This window comes from Aotus nancymaae, unplaced genomic scaffold (assembly GCF_030222135.1).
Source record: "Aotus nancymaae isolate 86718 unplaced genomic scaffold, 86718_ANA_hifiasm-v0.15.2.pri h1tg000001l, whole genome shotgun sequence".
Classification (NCBI taxonomy): Eukaryota; Metazoa; Chordata; class Mammalia; order Primates; family Aotidae; genus Aotus; species Aotus nancymaae.
In genome coordinates, this window is record NW_026988412.1 from 4,635,755 (window position 1) to 4,662,728 (window position 26,974).

Consider the following 26,974-nt stretch of genomic DNA (forward strand, 5'->3'; position numbering starts at 1 on the left):
GACCTGATGTGATCTGCCTGCCTCAGCCTCCCAAAGTGTTAGGATTATACGCATGAGCCACCATGCCTGGCCCCCAGTATTTTGATATTAAGTGGTGCTTTTGGGAGGCAGAGCCCTCATGAATGAGATTAATGCTCTTCTAAAAGAGGCCTGAGGAGACCTGTTTCCCTCTTTTGCCCTTCTACCATGTGAGGATGCAGCAAGAAGATGCCGTCTGTGAAGCAGAGAGCCCTTGCCAGACACTGACTCTGCTGGTGCCTCGATCTTGAACTTCCCAGCCTCCAGGACTGTGAGCACTCTACTTTCCCGTTGTTTATAAATTACCTACTCTAATACATTTTGTTACAACAGCTTGAACTAAGACAACTCTCTAATATTTCCTGCGTGCAATCTCCCAAGCAGTCCCAGCACCAGAGAACACCCTCAAGCAGAGACATGGAGGATGTCCTGGACTGTACAGAAACTATGACGGTAACCTACAGGGTGAGAAAAGAGAAATGAATACTGACAGCATCTGCTATTTAGAAACAGCATGTGCATTAACTAAAAACATAGCTCTTGGCTCCTTAATGGAGCATGTCATGATAGGCCAACAAGTTGAGGATGTTTTGAACACCTGGACATAAAGGGTATTTAGCACTTGGGAGCACAAAAGAAGTTTCCGTGGAAAACTTAGAATATTAATCAAAGGACACTGATATGTTCTGAGTGCTATGATTCAGGCCTTGGCTGGGCTTTCAACATACAGGATCTCATTACTCCTAACTACAGCATGGCAAGGTAAGCATTATTATTCTGAGGCTTGGAGAAGTTGCTTCTCTTGTTTGAGGTCCTGCAGAAGACAGAGAAGTAGAGGGCAACCCATGGTCATCTGCATGACAGATGTCCTCTTAGAGGACAACGGGCAGAGAGGGTGGGAAAGGAAACCAGGCTGTGTCATTCTGGTTTCTACTGCCTAGCAGAGAACTAATAAGTGAGTTTAGCAAGGTTGTAGTACAAAAGATCAATATATAAAACTCAATTGTATTTCCGTATACAAGCAACAAACAACAGGAAATTGAAAATTTTAAAATACCATTTACAATAGCATCAAAAACCATGAAACATTTAGGGGCAAATCTGACAAAAGATGTGAAAGAACTACACGCTGAAAACTGCAAATATTGCTAAGAGAAATGAAAGAAGATCTAAATCAGTGGAGAGAAATATGAGTCAGGACACTCAATATTGTTATAATGTCAATTCTCTCCAAATTGATTGATAAATTCTACAAACTCCCTATCAAAATCCCAGCAGGTTTTTTTTTTTTTTTTTTTAAAGAAATTGACAAGCCGATTTTAACAGCCAAAACAACTCTAAAAAAGAACTGTGGAAAGAATGTTGGAAGACTAAGACTGATTTCAAGACCTATTATATAGGACCACTAGAATATACTACCTTGCTTAAAGGGAAACTGTTCAACTTCCTCTCCATGCTCGAGATTTGCATTGAAGAACTGGGTGGATACACTCAGAAGCTCTCAGATAGAGGGCTTCGGGCATGCACGGGTCTCACCCTGAGCCTGTCTTAGGCCAGTTGGTTGCCTTGTGATGTTAGTACTCCAGTGCCTTCAACAACAGATAAACTTATTGACTTTCTGGCTTTTGTTGTAAAATGAGAGCAATGCTCTTTTCAGCTCTCTTTTATCCCCAAGCAGAACCTGAAGTCAGTGGGATGAATTTGAAATAAAAAGTAGAGGGGCCAGGTGCAGTGGCCTGTGCCTATAGTCTCAACTACTTGGGAGAATTGCTGAGCCCAGGATTTCAGTGTTGCTGTGTGCTATGATCACGCCTGTGAACAGCCCCTGCACTTCAGCCTGGCCAACATAGTGAGATCCTATCTCTTAAAAACAGAACAAAACAAAAAAAAGTAGAGAGAATGAAACTGTAGTCTAGAATTGATGATATGAAATGAACTGAGAGCCTCAGGCCAACTGGATATTGGAAGGTGTGTAGAGCAACGAAGATAGCAATAAGTTGAAATTTTCTACCACTTTGCGTTCTAACACTCCATGAGATTCCTTCTCCAACATTCTTTAATTGCTTCTCTTTCTTAAGATTCCTTGAATATTTCAGAGCTGAATTTCTCTATAGGAATAAAATTCTAATAAACATGTTGAAATTGTGAATCATTATCTTTGGTCAATTAAAAAAAAAACCAGAAAGAAAAAGAGTTATCTGCTGCAGGGAAGGAAAAGAAATACAAAGACTCCCATGACCCCTCAAATCTCAGAAAATGCACCTAGGCATTCCAAGAGTAGGAGAATAATTGAACCTCATTTTTTTTTCTATTACAATATTCAACTTGATTTCTAGAATATTTTGGCTACATCCTTGATGAAAATGGTTACCTCTTATTCAGTAGAAAGCCTGTAGACAAGGTCATTGCCATTATTTCACAACAGCACCAATAAAAACTCTCTCATCATAAAACCACAGAAATATTTCAGGTTTACTTAAGCAACTTAATAAAGAAGAATAAAACTCCTTTTACCTTAACCTGCCTAACTTTTTAACCTCTTCAGGTGCCACAATTTTTATAATTTAGCAATCTGTCCATCTTATCTTATTAATTCTTTGTTCATTATTTCTTTTTTCACCTTGGCATTGACACAATATGTATTATCAATTTAATGTCAGCAAAATAGTTCATCTCATTGATGAGTCTTGGGGATTTGAGAGCAAGAAAGTTCAAAAAGAGCTAAAATGTCCTTCTAGGACAAGATGTTCACTACAGAGATGATGAAACTGAGGTACAGAGAAGCAGAGTGGAGACTGTCACTTCCTGTTCTGATTATTCTCATTATCTATTGCTGTGTGATAAATGATGGCTTTTTATTACTTTTATGGTTCTGTGGGCTTATTGGGCTCACCTGGGTGGTTCTTGGCTTGGATCCTTTTCAGCCAGAGTTCTCCAGAGAAAAAAAGCCAATTATAGACATAGGTACCATATACATATGTGTCTATATGCTGTCCTCAATGGTAACTTGCTCATTAAGCCTCTTAAATCTGCTTCCTTTCCTTCTCTGTCTCACGTATATACTTAAAGGAATTGGACCATGTAATTGCAGGGGTTGGCAAATCTGAATTTTGTAGCCTAGGCTGGCAGGCTGGAAATACAGGCGGTAGTTGATGCAGCAGTCTTGAGGTAGAATTTCTTCTCCAGGAAACTTTAGTTTTTGTTCTTAAGGCTTTCAACTGATCAGATGAAGCCCATTCACATTATTGAGGATAATCTCTAATACTTAAAGTCAACTGATTTTAGATGTTAACTACATATATAAAATACCTTCACAGCAAATTACTGGTTACCATAGCCTAGCCAAGCTGATATATAAACTAACCATCGCAGGATCTCTTATGTGGTTAGAGTCAGATGTGGGAGCTGCAGTCTTCTGAAGGCTCAGCTGGGCTGGACATCCAAGATCACTCATTCCCATGGTGGTTGCTCACTCCACATTAGTGGTTAATGCTGGCAGTCTATGGAGCTCAGCTAAGGCTGTTGAATTGCACGCCCACCTGATCAGTCTCCAGCATGGTGGTTGGGTTCTGAGAGGGAGTGCCCCAAGAGCCAGCATTCCAAGAAACAAGAAATGGAGGCTGCTTGGCTGATTAACACCCACACTGATGTTAGTACAATGTCAATTTCACTGTGTTCTATTGGTTAAAGCAGTCACAGGGCCCATCCAGATTCAAAGGGTGGAGAACTAAGTCCCACTTCTTGATGGGAGAGTGGCAAAGTCAATTGCAAAACAACATGTGGGCTGGGAAATACAGATGCAGCTATTTTTGGAAAATACAATGGGACTCACCATTTCCATGCACATCAGCCCACCATCCCACTGCCAGCATCTATGTCCCTTTATCTAAGGGCTTTCTTTGGCCAATGTCTTCTTCGCCTCCTATGAGGCAAGTCCACAGTGTAGGCAGATAATGCTCACCCCAGAAGTCCTCAACCAGTAATTGGACACTACATTTCCCTTGTCCCTAAAGTAGGCATCTACATTACCTCCCAAAGTTTCTCTAGCAGTATAAAGTTCCAGTTGCATAAAATGATAACGTGCTTAGTAATTCACTCTGTATTGCTCCCTGCCCTTCCTTGTTTCTTTTCCCTACTCCCCCTACGGTGTTGCTTCCTGAGATCACTTCCTGAAAATCTGTTTGCACTCATCTTGGGCTCAGGGCTGGCTTCCAGGGGAACCCAACTAAAGTAAGAGAGTGACTTGTTCAAAGTCACAGAGCTATAATTAAGGGCTGAACTGACCTCTAGTCAAGAGTGCTTTCCAAACTTGCTACATTCTGACAGAGCTTCAGAGAATTAAAGTGTTCAATCTTATTTAGTGATGGGGAGGGCCTATTAAAAAGGAACAAATTAGGGCCGGGCGCGGTGGCTCACGCTTGTAATCCCAGCACTTTGGAAGGCCGAGGCGGGTGGATCACGAGGCCAAGAGATCGAGACCATCCTGGTCAACACGGTGAAACCCCGTCTCTACTAAAAATACAAAAAATTAGCTGGGCATGGTGGCGCATACCTGTAATCCCAGCTACTCGGGAGGCTGAGGCAGGAGAATTGCTTGAACCCAGGAGGCGGAGGTTGCGGTGAGCCGAGATCGCGCCATTGCACTCTAGCCTGGGTAACGAGCGAAACTCCGTCTCAAAAAAAAAAAAAAAACGAAAGAACAACTTAGATCTTTATGTTAGCTATTGTTTGGAAAGAGCACTGGACTAGGAGTCAGGAAATGTGGCTTCTTGCTTTTGATCTAGTGGTGAACAAGTTCCGTAACTTGAGCCTCAGGAGTGGAGATAAATTCTCATCTCGAATTCACACTTGTAGCATTCCAGTGAGCATCAAATGGGTGATGTGGGCAAAAAAGGTACAATGAAGAAAATAGGCAAATAAATGGAAGGAATTTTTTTTTTCACATTTTTAGTGACTCTACTCAACAAAATTATGTTTTAATTTTTTTCAAAAGCTTCTCATACAGTCTTGATCCTCATTCTACATTTCAGAAGTACACAATTGCCAAGTTCACCAATCCATGTGGTCTGGATAATTCAGGTTATGTTCAAAATCTCCAGTTTTAAAACAAACTCTTCAGATACAATTTTTTAACCAATGGCTCACTTTTACTAGAAAAAGCTCCTGGTATAGAAAGACATCTCTCAGTCCCTGACAACAAATGCCCCGGTCATTGCAGAACATATGTAGGCATGAATTGCCTGGATAAAGATAGTCAAGATATTTTTCTCCATCGGCTTATGAAAAAACATCACATCCATATTGCGGCTTTCTCCCCTCTGCCCTAGCTTCTTTAGGATATGTGAATTTCACCTCGCAGTATGTGTGTGTGTGTGTGTGTGTGTGTGTGTGTGTGTTGAGTTTTGATACCCATCTCTTCGTGTGTTAGTGGACAGGATAGAAAAATGCAGACAACAGATTAATAGAAGAGAAAATAACTCACGAATGGTCTTGGACACATTCAATATTATCAATGATATTCTGAGATAAAACATAAGCAGGGGGTAGGATTTATGTACTTATTAGCTTACTAAATAGATCACACTTTCTGGTAGAAAAGTTAAATGCAATTTAGCTGCTGAGGATTTGGAACATGGCCCGGTTTGGTATTTGTTTATACTTCATATTTTTAAAAGGGAAAACAGCTTGATTTGATCTCTGATTTGTGTAGAAAACTTGGCTTGCCAACTTAGTGAAATTCACAGCCCTTGACCAGAGGAACTGGTCTTCTGCTAAAAACTAGCCTTGGTTTATGCTAAGGTGGGAAGAGACTTAATTTGGGAATTACATTTCTTTCAAAGACTAATTTCAAACTAGGTATATTTTTTAAAAGTTGGTTTGCAGATTCACATCTACACCAGGATGCTTTCCCTCTTGTTTATCGTTCTGCTTGTGTGAATGCCGAGAACTAATTACTCTCCTTTGTGCCATTAAGACAACTTTTAAAGAGCATTTGTTTCTTTTATTGTATGGAATGAAATAATAAGAAGTTTTATTTAATTGGTTTATTCATTTAAAGAGATTCCTTTAATTGAAATAGAGAAAAGGAAAAATAAAACCCTAGAAAATAAAACCAGGTTCTAAGCACTCCAGGGTGAAACTTGTAGATCATTTTTAATATGAATACCCCAAATTAAGAATTTAATTTTAAAAATTATTTATTTCTCTCCCTCCACATATGTAGTATGTGAAAGGCAAGAGAGACCCTTTGAACTAGGGAAAAGTTTTCTTTTGAAATGACTTCAGTGATCTCACTCCATCTGTATTTCAACCGCATTAACTTCAAACCGTCCACACTGGGCAATGAAGACACACAGATTCAGGTCAAAGTCACCCTCCTGAAAAACTGCAAATTAAGATGCTGTTGATTACGCACCGCCGGCTGTTTTAATCATCGTGATCAAAATCCAAATATTCAGGAAAGGGGCCCAGGAGGGATACGTTTGGGCTTTTGACAGATCCTCGACCAAACTCTGACGCCCAGACTTCGCGTTTCCACATCTTTTTCCAGGCAAGAGTCTCCAGCAGCCTGCGTGGGGCTCGCAGTGTTTCTCAAGAGTGGCTAGCTATCCCCCACCCCCCAAACCCAGACACACCCCGACCCCCGCGAATGGTTCCGGGCTGTCAAAACAAGCGGCGGCGTGTTCAGTCCCAATAACTCGCTTGATGATTAATGAGCAGCTTGATAATTTAATATCGCGTGTGATTAAATTATAAGGCGTGGGGGAGGGGAGCTCTGCGCCGCCTCTGCAGCCCAGCCGACGCCGACTAGCCGGCGGGTCGGGGCTGCGCGCGGATCCCGCTCTTCCCGTGCGCAGTGCCCGGCGAGGCTCGGCGAGCGGCGGGTCCGCGCCTTCCCAAGGTCAGTGGGTCTGGAGAGGGGAGGGCGGCGGGGTCGGGGTGGGGGAAGGGGTGTCTTGCAGAGGGGAGGAGAGGTGTGGGCAAGGGGTAGTCTGATCTGAGCGGAAGAGCAGGGCGAGCCATCGACTCTTTCCCCGGCAAAGGCGCGTAGAAGGCTGGAAAATGGCCTCAGGCAAGGGAAGATTTGTTTTTTAAAATTCCTATTTTCTCTGCCCTGGGGTCTTAGAGAGTCCCTAGGATCCCGAGACCCCTGGGGGGAAGGGACGCCCCTCTGGGTCTCTCTCTGGCTCCCATCCTCCGCCCCCACCCCGCGCCTTGACTTTAAGGTGTTTCCCCGCATGCCAGGCCGAGGTGGCGGTCGGTTTGGGACACCCGAAGCCCCTTCTCTTCCCCAGCCCGCGGACCCCGGCCTTGCCTAGTATTCGGCAGGGTTCAGGCAAGTCCAGGGGAAGAAGCGGGTGGGTGAAGCCTACGAGAGCCGGAAGCTAAGGGGAGGCGGAGAGACGCCCACAAAACTCTAGGCGCAGAGTCTCCGGGGGTTCCAGCCGGATTCCTAGGAGAGGCGCGAAAACCCCATCTAAACTGAGGTTATTGTAGGAAATCTTAGCCGTCACTCTTTTCTCCTGAAGGGGTCGGATAGAGGGGTTCGGGCGTGGCCACTTCTTCCCCTGGGAGAAGTGTGAGCGCAGGACCCGCGCCGGGTGAGGGGGCCCGCGGCGCTTCTACTGTCCCCGCCACTGCGGCGCAGTCCAGCCCCGGGCGAGAGAGGCGGCTCCTTTTGCGGCGGTGCGGAGCCAGGTCTACGCGCGGGCGGGGGGGGAGGCAGCCTCACAGGGGTACCCCGAGAAGCCACTTGCGGGACACAGGGAGAGTCGCCTCTTATTCCATGACAGCATCGAAGGACTGAACTTTTAGCCTGGGGAGGGCAGGCCCTCGATAGGTAGGGATGTCCTCAGAAGACCCTAGGAAACAACCACCTGGGGGGTTGCTCAGACCTAGAGAGGGAGAGTGAAAAAGAAAGCGTTCTGACCAAGGCTGCACCGAGCTCGGCGTCCAGGCCTTGCTGGCTGGATTTTCATCTGGGTAATGGCATTCTAAAGGGGACGCCGCGGGTTGAACCCAAGCTACCCGCGTTCCTTCTGCCAGAGAGGCCCATGAAAGCGCCAGGAATCGCGCGCCCGTTGTCCGGTGCCTCGGGCTCCAGGTGCAGTGGCCGTATCTTCCTCCTAGACAGAGATGGAAGCTTCCTAGGCTGGGCTCCTTGGATATGCAGGCATGACCATTTCTCTCCCAGCTTCTCCAGATATTTGGAGGTAACACCAAGGAAGGGGAAAAATCATGAACAACCAAATGGGCTTGTAAACAGAGGAAAAAATGTGTGTGTGCGTGTCTTCTCTCAAAACACCGAGAGACAGTATGTAGACAAAACCTGCCTAGCTAGAGCAGAAACAAGCCGGCTACAAATTGGTTCTAGGAGGCTCAGCCTGAAATGCCCCAAATTAGCAGAGGAGGTAGGTTGTGACAGCAATTTCAGGATATTTGGAACACACAAAACCCTTCTTAGGAAAACACACACACACACACACACACACACACACACACGCACACACAATAAGGGGAGGGGAGGCATTGACGTGCTGGGAAGCCGCCCCGCGTCCTGGGCCCCAAGCCGCTGCAGAACTGGATGCGTCTTTCTCCCGCACTTCTCTGTCCTGGCCCGCAGGCTCTAAAGAGGAGGCCACTCCCCTCAAGGTGTGTTAGTAATAACTAATGAAGGTTTATAGACAAGGCTGTTGCTTGCGGCCTTCTCTCCATCTCTGGAGCCGGGAGTCATTTTAAGGAGAAGCAGCCTCTGGTATTACCCGTGTGCACGCTAGCGCTCCACCTCGGGGTATTGACGAGACCAAAGGCCAACGCGCTGGTTTCGGCAAGCCGCTTTTGTCCTTGTTATGAAAATTATTCCTTAAATTTGCTCCTCATCTGTGCTTCTCTCAGACACAAACTGATCCCCTTATATCTGGTTCCACCAAACAGTGGCTGGGCCCACGGAGAACAATGTAAAAGCCCAAGACCAACCTGTTTCTCCCAAAGGTGCCATGCATTATAAATAACGTGCGCCTGGTGGACATACTATCTTTCCCAGGAATTACATTTGTTTTCCAGAAGCTGGACTGGAAAGGTCCTACACAGCAGTGAGTCATTGGAAGAAAGGACTGAGAGTGTCAGTAACGACTTTGAGGTGCGGGGGTGGAGTGGGATAAGGGGCGCCAAGCTGGGTTTTATTTCCCAAATTGTCGTCAGTCTGCTGCACGACTGAAGGAAGAAGAGTTAGTCTTATACTCCGTCCGTCCACAAGTTCACTCAAATCTAATAATGATTTCGGACACCTGCAAGATGAGTCGAACGGTGACTCGTGGGATGGCATTGTTCCTTCGACGTGCCAGGATGCGAGCGGTACTACCTTTTCCTGTCTCCTGAGCGCGAGTTGGCGCACACTGATTTCACCCCTTCGCTCTCCGCCCCGCTACCGAACACCATTTAGGCCAAGATCGGGTATAATGGGAAACACCATCAGCAGACAATTACCCTTTCAGAGGATTCACTTCTCCTCACAGACACTGTTATTTGAGAAATAGGATCATTTGATTTCATATTGCACTAAACAACACCCAGCAGATTCAAATTGCCAGCTTCTTAAAAACCGCCCATTGGAATAAATTGCAGCGGCCTCTTTTGCTTTTCAGGGCAATATGATGGGCACCAGGCAGAACTTGGAAAAATAACTACCAAGCCAGACCCGAGCCGTGGCTATTCGTAGGAACAACCCTGCCACCCCAAGGAAGCGCTTCGAGGCACGAGGCGCTCTAGTGTTGAGCAGAGAAAGATGGGCGGGTGCGCGAGACACGCATTTCGGTTTGTCCTGCCACCATTGCTTGCAGCGTTGGCGCCTTTGGAGAGCGCCGAGATTTGGGGCTCTGCGCCAGGGGAGTGCACCCTCCAGCTTCGCGGGTCTGGTGTTCCTAGCGCCAGACCAGCCGCTGCACGGTGCACACCCATGCGCCCTCCAGGCCTCCAGGCCTGCGGGCCGCGACGTCCTTCTCCGCTTTCAGTACAGGCGCCAAGCCGGGAGTCCGGGCTCCCGGGTCCAGCTGCAGACAGAAAAAGGAGGGAGCCGCACTGGGGCTTCAAGCACCGAGTCCAGGAGAGAGAGGCGAGCGGGGTGAGCGGCGACCGGCGAGCTGGGGTTCGCTGCACACCCACCACCACAGACATTTCAAAAAGAATTAAGCCTTTTGAAGTTCGCCAGAGCTGCGGTTTAACTGACACTGTTCAACTGCGTGACAATTGTTCCGCTCAATGGGGGCTATCCACTCCCTTCCCTCTCCTTTTTTTTCTTATAAAATAGGGGTTGACTCCTTGGTTCTCCGTTCTTCTGTGCCAAGGATCAGGATTTATTTAAGACAGAAAGGGCTTTGGCGATTCTGTGCGTTGAAGTCTTTCTTACGTATGTGAAGGCCGCATTAAATTCTCTCCAGGTCTCGGAGGCTTGCCGCTGCACCCCAGTTCGGTGCAAGAGCTGGAAAGACCCTTTTAGTGGGTCCCGTGACCTGGAGCGAGTTAGTCTGAGACTTTGGGGACAGGATGGGAGTCTTTCCCCCTCCTTGGCACTGGGAGGAGCCAGGGAGCAGGGGGTTGTGGGTACAGGGAAGGTTCCAGACACGTCGAGAGTGGGAAACTTAAATTCCCCCTCTCTGGTGTAGGCGCAGGCTTTAACTCCAGGGTCTTTTCCGGGTAAGGTGTGGTGGCCGCTTAAGATATGATAGGCAGCAGGGGGCCTCATCGTGCCCTCAGTCTCCACTTGGCCTTGCGGTGGAGACACTGAGCCGCGCCGCTCCTTGGCGATTCGCCGGGGTCTCTGTTCGCAAACACCCCACTTGCGAGGCCCAAGTATACCTAAAGCAAAATCTTGGCCGCGGGCCTTCAGCGCTGCCCTCCAGGCCTGAGGAAGATACCGCGATGTCCAACGTGCCACGCCGCCAGATCTGGCTCGGCGTATCCGCTTCCAAGGATCCAAGGCCGGCCTGGGGCTATCCAACCGAGCCTAGGGAGAGCCCGAAGCCTGCTCGGTCACGGCCCCTGCCCCAAGGCGGTCGCGCCTTCACCCCGAGCTGCACTCCACCCCCACCCCCGCGTGCCCCCCGAGAGCCTCCAGCCCCCTGCACGCAGCTAGGGCGCTCCGTTCCAACTCCCACCTCCTCCCGACAGTCGCGCAGCCGAGGAACCCTTTCTTGCCCAAAGCCGACCCCAAGCCCAATCGTGGCAGCTTATCTAGGAGGCAGGAATGGGGCGGTTACATTAGAAGGAGCGGGAAAACACTTCCTGCCCGGCCCCAAAGTTCGCTGCCTGCCCAAATGGAAGCGCCGAGCTCCCGGTTGGAAAGGCCGCGCCTCTAGCGTCACGATTCCGACCTGGGCAGCCGCGAACTGCGTCCCTGGGGCATTTGAGGGGACTCCAGGGACGGCGTGGGTGGGCCTCTCCCCCCGCACGCGCCTCTGTCACTCTCTTTCGGGGCCAGAGCCGGGGCAGCGTTTTAAATTAAGGTTGACCTCCAGCGCTGGGTGAGGTCCGTCCGGTCCCGGCCCGGGATCCCTAGGTGAGGGTGGTCGGCGTTTGTCAGGGGCTAGCAGGTCAGCCCCTATGCCCGCGATTCCTGCCCCCACCCCGATCGCGTCTAGGTGCCGGCCCCCGCGCTCCCTCCTTCGCCCGCGCTCCCTGCACTTCGCCGCCTTTACCAGCGCGTTTGTTCTCCTGTCGGATTCCCGGCCGAGGGGCTGTAACCGTGCTCTCCTCCGACGGACGCTAATCAAGTAATTTCCCCATCCCAGCCCCATCAAATTGCTCTTTAGCTGTTGAACTGCGGAGTTTTGCTCGCCTTTTCACATGCTAATCACGCCCATTCAGCGGCTCTCGGTGGGGCTGTTTGTCGCGGGATAAATCTCCTTGTTTGCCCGCTGCATGATTAATTGATATTGTTGTCTGGCTTTTGTGGGGGCCACGAGGAGCTGAAAGGCGGCGCGTCGTGGCTGCGCCGAGGCCGCTGGCGACAACGTAGGGCTGCCGAGGTCCCGGCGAGGTCGGGCGGGGGCTGCTGACATTATGGGCCTGATTTGGTTTTCCTTATTAGAAACGATGAAAGACTGGAGATCCCCGGTCTTACAACCCACCAACTGGGTGCAGAAACCGCGCGGCGTTTAAGCCACAAGCTCAGACAAAGCCCTGGTGTTTGCTCAATTTCAGGGGAAAGAGTGGGTGTCACTTCTCCACGCAGGAGACAATTAAATCTTATTTCGGCCCACCCGGGATTTCAATAGAGTTGAACTTGAACGCACAGCATAGTGGTTTGGTTTTACAAAGAACAAAAAGAAAAAAAAAAAATGTTTTTTTGGTAAGCGATTGTAAAAGCAGGAACCTTCTAAGGTTAAAACCCCCCAAATGTAAGTAAATGGAAGCCAGAGCTCAGGGAGACCTTGTAGGCAGCGGTGGAAGAAAGCCGCGCAGAGGCGCTTCCACGCCGGGTCCCTAGCGATGCAGTTTGCGGAAACGCGCCTCACTTCGAATCGCCGGCCTCAGTGAAACCCGGGCTAACGCTGAGCTCGCGCGATTCCCTAGGCCCGTGCCCGCCTACAAGCCAATGTTTTATTTGACATCACTGGTCCCTGCTCTTGGCTGTATTTTCACGCCGTCCGCAGGTGTACAGTCAAACCAACAAATTCCTCCGCCCCCTGTCTCCTCCCACCCTCTCCCCTGCGCCCTGGGGTTTTATTCTCCACGGACATGCTAAAAACTTGGAGATTCAATTAAATAATTCCAGTTACGAAGTGCTCCTACCGCCTGCTTATTGCAAATATTTCCTTTTTCGAGTTCTTAAAAAAAAAAAAAAAGCAATGCGAAGAAAAGAAACTGTCGCTTTCGCTTTCACTGCGCGCGGGATAATTGATAGGCGCCATCAGAGGTCAGAATTTGCATAAGAATTAAGAGCAGTAAATTAATTTAATATTCCGTGCACATCTCCAATTATTCCTGGAGACCTTTGTCTCCGCGGCTGCCAGAGAGGGGATTCAGCTGCTCTTCAGCCAAACAACATCTGTGCGGTTAATAATTTGATAAACAGCTCATACAAATAGTTTCTGAATTATCTGGCAGCCCAATGACTATTTCTTCCATATATAAGTTTGGAAACGTTTTGGCAGGGTCTGCCGAGTCCTCTGAGAGACTCAGGCGCCCGCCCTGACAAATGTCTTCTTATCTTTTAAACATCAGCAGACGACAATGTGTAAAATAAGTAATAATCATTAAGTAATAACTCTAACCCTTATATAAAAATCACCAAAAAAAAAAAAAAAAAAAAAAAAAGCGCGCCTGGGTCATCAAGGTGTCAACAGATCTTCCGTCAGGTACCCCGAGATGAAGAAGCATGTTGGGGAGTGGGGCTGAGTAAAGAATGACCTGAGGGAAAGAGAAGACTTGGTGCTGGGAGGGGCTGGATTGGAATGAGGAGCTGTGTTTTTCAAGGTCATGGTTTGAAATTGAGTGACAATTTGTGCGTGGAAATATCTGCAAGGAAGGCTTACAGTTACCACTGGAGAGGAACCAAGGTAGTGGGCTACAACTTTCCACTGTGCTGTTTTTTGTACCTTTAGCTTTTCTCCCCACATACAGGTATTGTTTATTTCAAATATAAATTCGTAAAAATAAATTGCATTTACCAGAAAGCAGGGGTAAATTATTTTGGCTGGATATTGCCCTGCCTATCCTTCTCCTGGCTATCCTCCTTCTGACCACTGTCCTTCCTTCCTAGCTTCACCCTCAGCCAGGGCACCCTCATCCTGATGGCAGCTTCCCGCAAAGCACAGGTTTATCGAAAACCATGGAGAGGGCACACATCCTGTCACAGACTCAGCCAAAGCACTGAGTTGGCCCAAATTGGGAAGGAGGCACTTGTAGAATGAGGCCGTTCTGTCGTTAAACACTTATCCCTTGCTCTCTTTGTCTCTACACTAAAGATTGTGTGGCTGCGATTGTGTTCTTTTATCTTTCTGTAACTCAGAGCAGAGCCTGTTCCTGATAAAAAGTCTAGAAAGGAACCATTTGATCTTGAATGAGTCTCAGGCTGCTCTAATTCGTGCAACCTGCACATTGCAGCTCTGTTTACTCCAAGTCTGCGTTTACCCTGGAATTGTTCTGCACCCTCTGCTATATAATAGGATGTTCGTGGAGGATCTTTATCTCTCTGTCTATACATTCCCACATGTTTGATGTATACACCTCACGCATTCAATATTCTACTTTCTATTTCCTATACTGCTGACAATCTAAGTACTTGAAGCCACTGAAAACTACCTAGAAGTTCTGAGGAGTGTCAAAGCAGTAATATGCTAGAGCTTTGTCCTGGTACGCTAATGAGCCCCGGGTAGCATTGAGCTTTAAATACAGGCAAACCCTTCAGACTACAGGTTTAAATATACAACTTTACAATGAATACAATGCTTGCCTGGGCTCAGTTGAAGAATTACTTTTCCAGAAAACAAGTCATTGTGTCACAAGGATACAACAATAGCATTTCTACCAGGCACATTCATTTCTATTTTTAACAATTTCTTCTTGCATTTCATTAGGTTTTTTTCCCTGTAGAACTATAGACACTGCTAGGCCATGCAGCCTTTTGTACATATAAAAATCATCTCTGTTATTTATGATTGGGGGCCCTCTGTCTACATCCTATTATTAATTTCTGACTTTGATTCAGACTTCTTTAGTCAGCAGAGTGATTTGAAAACGTTTCTTTTCTTAAATGGAACATTTTCAATCCTTTGGGGAACCATTCTAATTTTAAACACCAACATATTCAGTTTCTTAATCCGCAGCCACTGGTGTTGCTCATTTTTATGTACAGAACCTATCCCCTTTGGCACTAGTTCATTTATGCTTGATATTTATCGTCTTTACATTTGTTTGACTATTTTTCAAGGCAGTATGTAGGCAGAAAATGGCTATTAAACAAGAAGGCAGAGAACTTGGATTATATTTTTGACTATGTAAGTAAAGCTACAGAACATGGACATTTTGAGATTTTTTTTTTTTTTTTTAACTAATGAGCCCTCTCCAGAAAAGCTGTCTGGATACCATTAAAGTTGATGAGTTTGGAAGGCCTATCCTGATAAATACTTGGCTTTTTTGGTGATTAAACACATATTTTCAACACAGTCTACTAACTGAGACTGAGGTTTGCATTTGGAGGGAGGTTTGTTGAGCATAACAGGAAATTGTTGCAGGGAAAAAAAATCCAAAATACCACCTTCCTGTATAGAGTTCAAATCAGAGGTAACTGCTTCTCTTGTTCACTTGCACAAAAATATTAGAAATATAGCAATGAGTTGTGTCCAATAACTTAAATGGCACAAACCTTGGTAATTTTCAACCTAAGTGTAAAAAACATATACCTTATATCTTGGGGAAAGTTAAAGAATGTCAAGGCAGAATAATGATTTTAAAATTTAGTGCAATGTCTATTGAGGATAAAGGATTTTTTTTTAATTGACAGGACAGTGCAGAGTCATTAAACGAATTTTTCTAGTAAACAATTCATTTGCTTTCATTGTCCTTTTTTTTTAAAATGACGATTTGTACACATATGGTGAGCATAACCCCAAATCCAGTCAAAAAGTGAATTTGAAAAATTCAGATTAGCATGTAAAATTTATGAATAGGATCCACTTAGATAAACCTGTCTCCTCTCATTTTCTTCCATATATAAGTGAGCTGTGCTGGGTGGGCTTAACCTTCTAGTATTTTCATCTGTGATAATGGGCTCAAAAAGAAAGAGCTTTGTCAGCCTGTGGATAATTGGAAGCTGCTGAAACAAATTCAGATTCTTCAGAGATGACTACAAGTATCTCTGATCTCCGTAGCTTTCAGCTAGCTGCCTGGTTCTTTCCTCTCCCTCTCCTGGCCAGGATTCCAATCTGACAGGTTGAGTGTCATACAGGTGTACCCTGCCCATCGTTGTTGAATTGTGTGGTTTGTATGGTTTCTAAGACATTGTTTTGGTGTTTGTCAGTAAAGTAACAGGTGCATTTAAAAATCTGTACCATGGGGTGACATGGTCTAGCAGTGAGACTGGCTGGCTCTGTTTGAAAGCATAGAGTCTCTATGCTATTGCTTTGAACACAGAGTCCAATCCAGAAACCTCATGTAGACTGAGCCTGAGAGGGGCTTCAAGGGCTTATTCTGCTTTGCTGCTTCTATGATGAGGGGAGATGGACCTTGCAGAATACCAGACTCTTCAACATGACATTTGAGCCCTGCCGCAGTCTGGTTAGAATCCAAGTCGGGAGTAAGGAAAAAGTAGTATGCAGAAAGGTTTATAGTTCCACTTGTCCACTAACTAGCTGTCGGCACTTTGGCAACCAACTAATCTTCCAAGGTCAGAGACTCCTGTCTGCTACTTGTCATCATTTATTCTCTTCTTGCTGGGCACCCGCCGACCAGCTGAACTACGTTTCCCAGCCTCCCTTGCAGTAACATGAGGACCATGTGACTAAGCATTCACCAGTGGCATGCAAGCAGAAGTAATGTAATCTCATACTTGCACCTCCCTGTTCCTTCTTGCTGGCTGGGAATTACACTAATGAGAGCCATGTACTGAGGATGGCAAAGGTTCCCCAATGGTCTGGGTCCTGAGAAGACTTCTGGGAGCAGAATCTGCCCTCCCATCCTGGACTGTTTATATGGCAAGAATAAATTTCTGTTTTGTTTGAAGAGCTGCATATTTTGGTTCATTTCGTTATAACACCTGCTCAAAGTAGTCTTCGTCCTGGCTTTAGTTTTCTTACCTGTAAAATGAAAGCATCTTAGTTTGGGTTTCTCCAAAAGCAAGCAATTGAAAGGTGATCTCTGGAAACACCAGTGCGGGGAATGAGGTTGAGAGACAGAGAAGGGAAGGCAACCATTAAGGTGTATTATAAAGCAGGTTGCCATTGTGGACACCTGGAATTTAATTCTACTGCAAGCTCTGGGAAACATGTAGCACACACCTGAGCTGGAATATTTATACACCAATTCCATCAGTCACTGGTTGAGGGCTACTCCGCTGCCATTATTTCCCCAGCACTTCTAGCCTGTTGCATAAGCAGAATGAGCTTCAGGGACCAAAACAAAGTTCCCAGGCAATGAAACACACAGATGCTGGTGGTTGGACATTGAGCTGGTACATACTGATATAGACAGTTAAGGAGCTATTGACACTGACAGCACCTCCTTTAGAGGACATCGCACGGGCTGCTTTAAAGATCTCTTTCCCACACTAAAGCTATTTGGGCCTGATTTATCGATCTGTATTCTTCTAGTTGTTAACCTGAAATACTTGCTCTAGCCAGGCTGGTTTACTCAGTGTAGGGCTCCCTAATAGCGTATGCACCCATTTTCATTTCGTTTATGCCATCTTCACCTGTGGAAAGCAGTTCACCACTCATGTACTCCTCTTTATTTTACTGTTTCACTTGTCTGTTGCTGCTTAATGAACCACCCCAAAACTTAGTGACTTAAAACAATAACAACTTATTTTATTTTTTTCACAATTCCATTGTTCAGAATTTCTAGCAGGATTTATTGGGCACTCTCTATGGAGGGTCAGCTAGGCTTATTTTTGTGGAAAGTCCAAGACACTCTTTCACCTCCCAGGGCCTATCTCCACATGACCTCTAATCATTCTGTACCCTAGTGTGGACTTCTTTGATGCATGGCAGCTGGGATCCAAGAAGGAGACAGTGGAAGCCGCTAGTCCTTTTATAGTCTATGCAGCCAGAGCAAGCTGCCAAGTGCAGCCAGATTCAAGGGGAGGGGGAAGAGGCTCCTCCTCTTTTTATTTACATTTATTTATTTATTTTTGAGACAGAGTCTCACCCCATCACCCAGGCTGGGGTGCAGTGGCATGATCTCTGTTCACCGTAACCTTGCCTCCTGGGTTCAAGTGATTCTTGTGCCTCGGCCTCCTGAGTAGCTGGAATTAAGGTGTGCACCACCATGCCCAGCTAATTTTTTATATTTTTGGTAGAGATGGGGTTTTGTCATGTTGGCCAGGCTGGTCTCAAACTCCTGATCTCAAGTGATCTGCCCACCTTGGCCTCCCAAAGTGCTGGGATTACAGATGTAAGCCACTGCGCCAAGCCTATTTATTTATTTAACAGACAGTGTCTGGCCATGTGGCCCAGGCTGGCGTGCAGTGATGAGATCACAACTCACTGCAGCCTCCAACTAGGGCCACGGTGTGAGCCGCCACTCTTCCTATCAGTGGGAGGAGCTGCATGGAATGCAGAAAACTGAGAGTGGTAATATTTGGATACTATCATTCTTACCCACCCCTCTTTCCACTTATTCAAATCTCCAAGACACACTCTTATCCTACTTCATGTAGAAAGCCTTTCCCATCATGCTAGTCCATGGGAGTCTTTTATGCTAACCCAACTCTTAGGGCACCTCTTATTATACACGCTTGTTATTTTTGTCTTTAATCATTTACTGTCTTGTGATGCTTTTTGTCACAAGTGTCACAAGACACTTGTTTCTGCCCTGTTGGCTCTTTGAGGGCAGAAAATGCAAGTTAGAGCTCCAAGAATACTCTGTACAGTTTGAGTACATAGTGGAGTCCCAACATGTGTGTCTGTGCAAAGCCGAAAGACCCAGAAGTAAGGGCTGGGTGGAGAGAGTGACCAGCATACATCTGCCCTTTGGTTAATTTTAGATCAGTAGCCCTTGGGTTAATATTAGATCAGTAGAGCTCATTTCTAGTAGAGTTCTCTAGAGTCTCCAACTGATCATTCTGAAAATTAAATAATTCTGACAGCCTGAGTGAGGCTTAGGTGATGTAAACGTCTACATCAGGAATGGCCAAATTTGTTCCCACTGGAATAGATCACCTGGAAGGCTTCCCCTCCCCAAATACCACACCTCCCCTCCATCCCCATCATGACACACGATTGCTTTGGGTCAAGCATTGCCCTCTTTTATGGTACAAGTACTACTGTTGGAGATGGAATGGGAAGGATAGGGTTTACATTTGAATCTCTGGTGCCTTAGTGCAAATGAACTGATAAGAGCAGTGTTTCTCTTTCTCTTACAGAAGAGACTGGGGAAGCATAAACTTGCTGGAAGATTAGAGGCTACTGATGCTGAAGGAAGGAGAAATGAGGAGGAAGGGTCCCTGTGGACAAGTCATCTCCCTTAATTTTAGCCAGGCCAGTAGTCCAGGAGACATTCTGAATGATACATTATTTTAGGCACCAGAAAGTGGCTAACATTCCCATGGACAGCAGGGAAAAATGAACACATGAGACAGGAAGATTCCAGCACTTGTGAACCTGTTTGTGTAGGTCTGTAGTCAGTAGATGAATATCCTTCAAGCCTTTGGAATCCAGTCTCTTGTGTTGCGATTGGAACTTTCCTCATTAGGTTTCCAATGGTAGAATAACCCTGTGGGAGAACTGGCTATGATAGCCACCGGAAGTGTATTAAGTATTGTTTTTTTTTCAGTAGAACCACTAAAGGAAGATCCAAAGGCAAATGGGATGACTTTAAGAGCCACAGACTGACAAGACATCCTCAGATACTCCTACTGACCAGTGGGAGCATTGCTATAGACCCCCGAATATGTTCTCCCTGCAACCCCCACCACTTTTTAATTAAGTGGCCAGAATCGCCTTTTGTATCAAAATTTACTTTATTCTATTAATTAAGTGGCCAGAATCGCCTTTTTATATCAAAACTTACTTTATTCTATCAGTCAAAGAAGGCTTCCACAGCCCACCTCACGGCAAAGGATATAAGATATGTAAAAGATGATGGCTTCAACACATTCATTATCGCAACTAGCAACTCTTTCTGCATTCATGTTGGCTGGCGTACAAAAAAGGGTGCTTTATAGGATTCTTGGAAATGTGTAGCGGATGCTGGCTGCAAGGGCGGTGGAATAGAGTGTGGGCTCTGCCATGGGTCCCATCGAGTTTTAATTCTGCCTCTGCCACATGACCTTGAGCACACTGGAAAACCCTACTAGATGTGCAAGAAGGCTTCCTCATCCGTAAAGGGGAATAATAATACTTACGTCACCGGGTTGTGAGTAATACATCAGTTAATATATGCCAACTTTCTAGAAAGTTTCCTGGCACAAAGTTGTATTTAATAAATGATTTTTAAAACAAGCTTCTTTTGTGGGGTTACCATCTGATCATCTCATCACACCACGGTGCTTGTAGACCATGTGTATGCATTTTCTATTCAGTATTAAAAAATATATGTAGGTGCCTGTGATTCCTAATGATAGGGAAGCAATCCACAGGATCTAGGATGACTGGCCATTCTGTTAATTGAAAACAATTTTTTGGTGCCAGTTTGAGGAATTCATAAAGATGAGGCATTTAAGCCATAACAGAGAGGGATTCTCTTTTATCATGGAAAAAACAGACGAGCTGGTTATAAAAATTGGCAGAATCTCCTGGATGGAGCTCTCCCTTCTACCTAGAGCATTCAACCCCAAATTGCCTACTGTCTGGGCATTCCCACTGCTACATCATTACAATCTCTTGTGAATGTGTAAAGAAGTCCCTTTTTTTGGATGACTCCTGGTTATTGAGTGTTACCCTTTTTGTCCTTCTCTGAGCTCCAACCACACTGATACTTGCTCCTCAGATGGGAACGTTGGTAAACACTCCTTGTTCCAGCTTTATCCTTTGATCAGGCTTCTTGTGCAATAGTGCCCCCTGAAATAAACCATGAGTAATTCTTCCAATCATCTCTGTCTTCTAAAGGCTACTTATTGGTTGATAATACTACAGAATTTGCAGCGTCCTTAAACACTGGGTTTAGCAAGTATCTTCAATGGATGCTTTGAGTTGAAGCACCCTGATGAGGGAGTCTTAATCAGTCTTTTCCAATTATTAATTGTGATTTGTCAGAAAGCCAAAACTGAGGGATTTTGGAAAGAACCAAAAGAGCTTGGTGTCATTACAAAACTCCTCTCTCAAAACTGGAAAGAAAAAAATACCTGGAAAAAATTAAAGAAAGATAAATCCCAAACAAATATAGGAAATTGCTGGAAATGAATGTGCTTACAGATGTCACTTTCCTAAAGGCAGTTAGATTCTTGATTTCACTTCACTCATTATATTAATATGTGCCCATTGCCAAGATGTATGCTTCCAAGAAAAATAAAGGCAAGTTTCTTGACATCTGTATCGCTGCACCCTGCTCTGAAAAACTCACTAGAGTCATTCTTGATGGCAATAGGAGATGTAAATGAAATGGCGCCCCTTTTAGTATTTGGTTGAGATGGTCCTAACGTTTGGTGGAGTCATTAAACCTTCTCCAAGTAATATTCACAAAAATCAACAAGTTGTCAATTCTCGGCATTACTAAATGTCTGTCAGTAGCCACCATCAGAGGGAAATAGAAGTCCCATTTGCATTGCAGAGTGGCCTCAGTAAGAAATTAGGGCTGTAGCCCCACTTCTGGGGGGTGGGAGGGTTTGCCCAATCTCTTTACTGAGTTTTTAATCAAGTTGCTAGTCCACTCTTTCTTTTATGGAGTCATAGAAGTGTCTGTAATGAAAGATTAAAACGGTCCTGTGCGGGGGTTTGCAGTAGCTATGCCCAAATAAAATATGACAGCTTTCTCGTAGGGCCTATATGTAAGCAGAGGGAGCTGATAACAAGCTGCATTATGCTCTCTGTTGTGCATACTGATTGCAAATTGTGTGGGTTACCCTGGATGCCATTTAAAAAAAAGTGTGTGTGTGTGAGTGTGAGAGAGAATTTCTTTCCCCCAAATGATTATGAACTTCATGAATAGCAAGCAATGGAGCATCGACGCTCAGATTTCCTGTAGCAGAGGTAACACACACACACACACACACACACACGCACATTTACACACTGACAGGCTAATGGCTACTTTCCCAAAGAGTGGTTAGAAAGAAGTAGTAAATGGGACTGTGTTGATGCCAGGAGAAGACCCGGGCAAAGATCAAGATACCCAGCAACATATCGGATAACACATAATTGGCGGGTCACAGCCAAATGAGTGTAGTCATGCATCTCCGGGCAGGCCTTTGCTGGCGATAAAGACACTTGTAAACAATTCAGTCCCAGAACACGGCAATAATATGTTGATCCGGCGTGTAATGAGGTGTTCCTGGAATCAATAAGCAGTCATGGAGAGCAGGGAGCAAGGGCAGCGGCTGTCTTTTTGATGACCTTTCCTCACCACCAAGGACCTCATCTCCCCTGAAGAGGACTTTTCTCATTTTGCAGCAAGCTCCGAGTGTCAGAACTTCCATTCGCAGCCGGCAAATGAACAGCCAGGCCCTGCATGCTAATGAAGTCCAGGCTATTTTGCACCTTTTCATCCGCACATTATGCTCTTGACTCTGGAGAAGGTGGGAATTAGGCCGGACCCCGGTGTCAGACTGCCTGATGGCTCGGCTCCGGAAAACTGGTAATTGAAGCTGATGACTGATGCGAGGGAGGCCTGAATTTGGAAATAAACAGTTTCAAGCACTGCATGTCATTTCTAGAGAGACTGCTGAGAGAATGGAAATGAGCTTCGTTTCTTGAATCTAATGCAGTTTCTCAGCAGGAAAAACACCGTCTTTTAGACAACAATGCCAGTCATTAAGATTTAAATGTTCTGGCGATAATAGAAGAACTGGCCTTCCAGTTCACAAACAGCACTTATGTAAATGTCTTTCAACACCCAGATCTTCATTTAATCCACGCCCAAGAAGATAACTGTGTCGGAAAGCGGAACCAAATGCAATTCGGAGTCTATAAATATCGTTCATAAGAAGAGAGAGGAAAACAGTAAAATTGTTTGCCAACATATCACATAGCATTGCCTGTCAGCTCGGGAGAAAACAGCAGCTCTCTGTTGAAACAATGAAAGGACATTCAGAAATCTACATAAAAACACCCTGACACTGCACTTTGACTGATTATTTTTGCACTGCTGTATTTCATTCCAAATAATATGCCACCCTTTTAATGTGGAAATGGCATATTTCCTACCTTATCTGCAGAACCCATGTTTGAACAGTGAATCCTCATGTTTTATGTTGTAGGAGAAGCCCAAATCTAGACCCCTTCGCTTGTAATCTTTTAAAAGAAGCTCTTTTATCGAGTATTTAATTTTCTCTTAACATCACTAGGTTGTCACAAAACCACAGACTAAACACGGCAGATTGTCGTAGTCCCATCTCCCCAGTCTGCTGAGATTAATTGGACATTGTTTGTTGTATGCAAAAAGAATGACTCAGAACCCAAACACAGGCTTTTGCGTTTTAAGAGGCTTTAAAAATCATTTTTACTAGATAATCCCTCCAGCCCAATTCTTTCTGGGCAGGTAAAACACCTTCAGGGAGAATATTACGAGCCCAGCGAAGAGGAGAAAGAGGCCACTGTTATTTATCATGGCAGGCCGGGAGTGATTCATGAATAACCATCGGTTTGCTTTTTTCTCGCGTCCCTTCCCTACCAGAAGTGAGGTTTTGATATTTCAGGCCCTTTTCAATTTAATGGTGACATACAGGATTCTCACAGGCAGTCTCTGGTTTGTTAGAGACATCAAGGATATCAGCACAACTTGAGAGAAACCGAGGACGGCTTAGGTGTTATTGTCACTTTAGTTTAAAGGGAGCAAACCTATCTTGCAAAGGATCAACACTGAATTATTTCAACATTTCAAAAATATAGATAAGTAATACATTTCTAATATCATACTTGTGGTTACTAGATAGATCAATGAATATTCAGCAATACTTTGCATGAAATGTATGAAACTCAATGAGAAAAAGGTTAAATCTTGCACACACACGTGCCCACACACACAGGCACACCTATTCCTCACTGCGACAATGTTGCTCCATTCTGACATTATTCTTGTGTCTCATGAGGGCTCCTACGACTTAATGGCTAAAAAAGAGGTAGAAAATTGGGGCCACTACAATCTGATAATAACCATAGGGTTTTCTGTGTATAGGTCACACATACACTAGGAATGCAATGTTCGTGTAGTGATTCCCTCCGGGTTCAGAGCACTGAACATGTTGATTTTTTTTGGAAAAGCTTTTATGTATATTTCATCATTGGATTCTCATCACAAGCACATGGCACAAAGATCTATCTTATCAACATTGCAAGAAAAGGAAAACAGTAACGATGTGATTTTTCTAAGGTCAACAGCAAATACGACAGTGAGGCCAGAGTCAGAACTTTGTTTGTAAATGTTTGTCATGTTGTTCTTTTCTATAAATCCATGCTTCCCTGTGTAGATGCTGTCAATACAGAAAGTTATGCTGTGTCAGGCTATTTCTACTTTTATCTATCACGAGTACCACCTTTTCTATTACTGTTATGAGGTTGAAATTATTCTTACTTCCAAGACTTGCAACTCCCAATCGTCCTGAGAAAGAACAGCTGGAGCAAGATTTTTCCAGTGTTTATTGGGCACAGATGGTGACTTCTGCAGTAATAGCATTGTGTTTGGGTGGAGAGCGTTACCTGGACAAGAAGGAATGACTCAGCATAGCTTTGGTTCAAATCCTGGCTCCATCATCGTATCAGTAATAACAGAAAAGCAGACTGGGTTTGCTCATGTAACCAGAATTATAGACGTAAATAATCTAGGGTAGAGAACAGGCCCCACGATGTTGTCAATGTCCTGGATTCCTTTTATCTTTCCACGCCACCTTTTTTCAGGGTCCTCCCACGGCTGCTGCAGGAGGAGGAAGGGAAACGCAAAAGAACTACTCCTCCTTTCGAAGAGCCTTTTGGGAACCAGCTCCACCCTCAGCCTGCAGCTGTAATGCATTGGTAACAATGTGATCACATGGCTATTCTACCTACAGGGAAGGCTGGGGGGTATGAATTTGAAGCTGCACACAGTTACTGCTCCCATTAAAGTTTGGATTATTTTACTGAAGAAGAAGAGAACAGATACTGTGTAATTAATTGACAGGAAGCGTTTGCTGCCACAAACACTTACTGGATGTATGAATCCACTCTAGTTCCCTAGCTTCTAAGCCTCAGTTTACTCATCTGTAAGCTGGGAAAAATATTGGCTCCTTCCTCACTATTATATTAGGGATGAATTGTGAAGATAAAATGAAACAGTTCACGTAAACTGCCTGTTATAGTTCTGGGCACATAAATGTTAAGAAATGGTAATTTAAGAATTAAGGCGGGCCGGGTGCGGTGGCTCACGCCTGTAATCCCAGCACTTTAGGAAGCCGAGGAAGGTGGATCACGAGATCAAGAGATCGAGACCATCCCGGTCAACATGGTGAAACCCTGTCTCTACTAAAAATACAAAAAATTAGCTGGGCACGGTGGCGCGTGCCTGTAATCCCAGCTACTCAGGAGGCTGAGGCAGGAGAATTGCCTGAACCCAGGAGGCGGAGGTTGCGGTGAGCCGAGATCGCGCCATTGCACTCCAGCCTGGGTAACAAGAGCGAAACTCCGTCTCAAAAAAAAAAAAAAAAAAAAAAAGAATTAAGGCATGAAAATATGTTCAGGCTTGCTAGAGACTGGGGGAATGCAAACTAAAACACACCAACAAGATGTAATTTTTTATCCTTTCCAAATGACAAAAATTAAAGTGAACAATATGTTTCATGTTGGCCGGGTCATGGGGAAATGGTACTTTCCTAAACTACCAGTGAGATGTAACTGGGATGACGTTTTTGGAGGGTAAATTTGACAGCAGTCCTTCTTCTTTGTCCTTCCTCAATCCACTCTAAGTAGATATTTGCACAAATTTATAAAGAGACCTGTCTAACAATGGTCACTGAAGCACTGTTCGCAATAAAAGAAAGAAAAAACTGAACCCATTCAAAAGGGGAATGTTTAATTAAACCATGGCACATCCATGTCATGGCTCTCTAGGTAGCAGTTTAGAAAAAGGAAGATCTGTTGGCATATAGTGGCAGGGAAAGAAGGAAAAGAAAAATGCCAAGATCCTTTTATGTGAAAATAAGTTGTAAAATAACATGGGGAGAATGATGTCAAATTTTTAATTCACACTCCATACTGCCCCCAAGTCACTTCTCTTTGTCTCTATCTCTGTTTCTTTGTCTCTATCTCTGTTTCTCTCTCTCTCTATATATATATAGAGAGAGAGTCTTAGTTTGTTGTCTGGCTTTTGTGGGGGCCACGAGGAGCTGAAAGGCGGCGGAATTTAGTTTGCCTCCTTCTCTAGCTCCCCCCAACCCCATTTCCCACCCCATGCTCAGTCTTGCATTGTGAGCCCCGACAGTGCACCAACCTTTTACTCGAAAATCCTTGCTGAATCTAAGGATGTGTTTAGTGCTGCAGGTGCTCTAAATATATATATATATATAGAGAGAGAGAGAGAGAGAGAGATAGAGTGTACACATGTAGGTATCGATACATATGTAAGTACATATGTAGGTATCAATACAGATACGTATCTATATAGATATAGATATTTGTGATTGTATAGCTAATAGTCTGGAAAGGTATGCACCAAACAAGTCATGATCACCTCTGGGACTTGAAGAAGTGGAATATCAAATTATGGCCTTGTCTGTAATGATTTACCTAAAGACTTTGTAAATGTACGTTTTGATTGCAATAGTGTTGAGAGGTAATTCTCTACAGTGTGAGCAAAGGCACTAACAGGTTTTGTTCTAGACTATCTTTTCAAATATATTCATATAGTGAATAGCCTTGGAAGATAGAAACAGGGTCTCCCTCTGAGGTGGGGCAGATTTGTTTGCTGTGCAGTATAATAAAAATAATGTCTCCTTCCAAGACAAAGTTTAAGCAGGGTTTGCTTAGAGTCCCTTCATGAGACTGGGGTTTCCTAGGCTAGGATTTCTCAGGTCTGATGCAAATGCACAGAATGTGCAGCTTCCACCAGGGATAATCTCCACGTCACCCCTGTGGGTCTTGAGGGTTAAAGGGAACTGATACAAACATGAAGCTTATGA

The 26,974-nt window shown here is 44.9% G+C and overlaps 1 long non-coding RNA gene across 3 annotated transcripts; it reads left to right on the top strand.

The window, feature by feature from the left end:
- Window positions 1-6,835: 6,835 nt before the first annotated feature.
- LOC135269264 (uncharacterized) lies at window positions 6,836-26,050 on the top strand. 3 transcript variants are annotated; one of them, XR_010337687.1, is made up of 4 exons: window positions 6,836-6,919; window positions 19,097-19,211; window positions 24,872-25,203; window positions 25,520-26,050. It is a non-coding gene; the product is annotated as an uncharacterized LOC135269264 (long non-coding RNA). The 3 variants fall into 3 exon arrangements; XR_010337754.1 differs by lacking the exons at window positions 24,872-25,203; window positions 25,520-26,050 and adding an exon at window positions 19,711-20,174 and having other exon boundaries at window positions 19,097-19,659; XR_010337765.1 differs by lacking the exons at window positions 6,836-6,919; window positions 24,872-25,203; window positions 25,520-26,050 and adding exons at window positions 11,477-11,572; window positions 19,711-20,174 and having other exon boundaries at window positions 19,097-19,659.
- The last annotated feature ends 924 nt before the right edge of the window (window positions 26,051-26,974 follow it).